We start from the raw sequence: 2619 nt of genomic DNA, 5'->3' as shown, positions 1-2619 counted from the left end.
CTTGTGAAGCTGATTTTTTAAACCCAAGCTCAACATTTCCATTTATCCCTATTCTGTTTCAGTTTTCTTTAAAATTTGGTTGGAGGTTCTTCCCTGCTAAGATATTTTTAATTCCTGACTTTTATCTTGCTTGTTAACCAAGTCTCCCAGCCTTGGGCTATTCACAATTTGATAAGCAGACCAGGTCTATGATGTTGTCTTCTTGTATACAAATTACTGTTAGTAATAGCTATGGCTTGCCCACTCCCACTTTACTTCTTTCCATTCCTTTTTGTGTCACCCATGATTTTGATTCTTCTGACATCAAGGTGGCCCTTGATGGAGATATGGTACCACCAGGAGAATGGTAACTATGAAATGTCTAAATGTCTTTATGATATTTTGTATCAAAATTAGTCTGGACCTTTTAAAGGCAACTTGACTGGGCTTCAGTTAATAGTTCCATTGAAACCAGATTAACCTAGCACCATATGCCATCTGATAAAAAGTCTACTCCAGATAGATCAGTAAGCAAAGGAGAATCAAAGTAGCTACAAGGCAAAGGTGAGATGGAGAAGAAACTCCAAGCTGGATGACAAGACGACCCTAGCTCTTGAACAGATTAGAAAACAAAAAGGAATGACTTTATTAACCCAAGATTTAAATGGACTTTGTTTAAAATTAAACTTTAAATAAAATAATAAAAAATTAGAGTTGTAAGGGACTTTAGTCGACATGTGTTCCAACTTCCAAATCTCTACAATTTTTCTAATAATAATAGCTAGTACTTACATGGAATTTTAAGGTTTGAAAAATGCTTTACAAATATTATCTCATTTAATCTTTAAACAGCCCTATGAGATGGGTGCTATTATTTTCCCCATTTTACAAGATGGGTAAAATGAGTTTAAGAGAGGTTAAGTGACTTGTCCAGGGTTATATAGCTAGTAAGTGTCTGAAGGGGGATTTGAACTCCAGCCTGACTACAAGTCATATGGCCTTTAACTGAATACCTCCAATGAGAGGAGACTCTAACTCCAAAGGTGTCACTGTGATTTTTTAGAAAATTTTTGCTCAGGGTGGCTAGGTGGTGCAGTGAGTAGAGCACCCACCAGCCCTGTAGTCAGGAGGACCTGAGGTCAAATCTTGCCGCAGACACTTAACACTGTGTGACCTTGGGCAAGTCACTTAACCCCTATTACCCTTCCTTCACCCACACAAAAAGGAAAAAAAAGAAAAAAATTCTTGCTCAAATGGGAATTGGATGGACTGAGTATAGGAGAATAGGTGTCAAAGTACAATAGTTATAAATTAATTAGTGAAAGTAGGATCCTGTTTGGGTTTTTGTTTGTGAGTTTAAGAAAAGTTTTATTTAAAAAAATTTAAAAAATATTTTAGCAATTTTACTTTCAGATAACAAAGCATTGGCTTGATGAGTCTTTTGCCTACAGTCTTGGGGTCTGACTATACTTTGGCTTGCTTCTAGCAACTCCCCACTAACTACTGATGAGGGGGAATTGGAAAGGTATCTATCAAGTTAAGGGATACATGGCCCAACTCCCTAAAAGGTGCTTTGCACACAGGATGCACTCAGTAAAGAAATGTTCATTGAATACATTTGTTGAGTAGAGGTCATGTCTATTAAATTTGTAATGGAGAAACTGTCACTAGGAGAGAAACCTTAGACTCACTTATGTAACAGGGTAGAGAAAGGAAATTCAGAAGGGAGGACAGTAATCAGAGAAGTGACAGAAGGAGTTAGAGGAAGAGGGAGGAGCAAAGAACTGATTTGGGTATCAGGAGCCTGAAAGTCTGGAGACTGCTGGGAAGTCCTGGGGCTCAGAAACTCAAGAGTACTGGGGTGAGGGGTAGGGTCTATGTTCCAGATCTTGGAATAGAGGTCGGAGAGCAGAGCTGGTACTAGTTGTTTTTCCAGGGAATGGGGTAGTAGAAATAGGAGGGGAAAAAAAGAATTTGCTTAAGTGGAACCATGGAAGTAAAGTCAGAGAGGAGTAAGGAAATTTACATGGATTTTTTTGAGAGCCAGGCCAAGGAAGAACAGACCTTTGAAAGGTAGGTAAGGGATCCAGTGACACAGGTTCAAATGGACCCACCTCTTCAGTAAGGCAGTCCCTGAATAAGTCTTATGGGAGGCAAGGTGGCATAGTGAGAAAATTGAGGCATCTGAAAAGAAGAATAATTCTCGCCTCTAACTGTGTAAGCAAGACTCTGCTTGGCCAAGTTTCAGTTTTCTCATCTGTAAAACATTTGGTACTCAATCATGAGGTTGAACCAAATGAAATAATTCGAGTGTAGTACTTTGTAATCTATAAAGTGCTACCAAAATGCCAGTGATGATGATGATGGTGGTGGTGGTGGTGATATTTTTTTCTGAGTTAGACAAGGCCAGATTCTCTATGTAATGTGTACATGCAATTTGCACATCTGTATATAGATTACTCCCCAGTATATCTCCTGGGAAGGTAGTTCCTTGAATGAATAAAAATATATAATTACTTCTTATGTTTTAAGCATTGTGCTAGGTTTAGAAGATACAGACAGAAAAGTAAGACCATCTCTGCCCTCTATATAGACTTAGAGCTAGAAGGGCTTATCATGTCTAACATCCTTATTTTGCAG

Source organism: Petaurus breviceps, unplaced genomic scaffold, assembly GCF_028583685.1.
Source record: "Petaurus breviceps papuanus isolate PSGF00001 unplaced genomic scaffold, PetGlider_PUasm1.0 100, whole genome shotgun sequence".
In the NCBI taxonomy this organism is placed as follows: Eukaryota; Metazoa; Chordata; class Mammalia; order Diprotodontia; family Petauridae; genus Petaurus; species Petaurus breviceps.
This window is presented reverse-complemented; position numbering follows the sequence as displayed.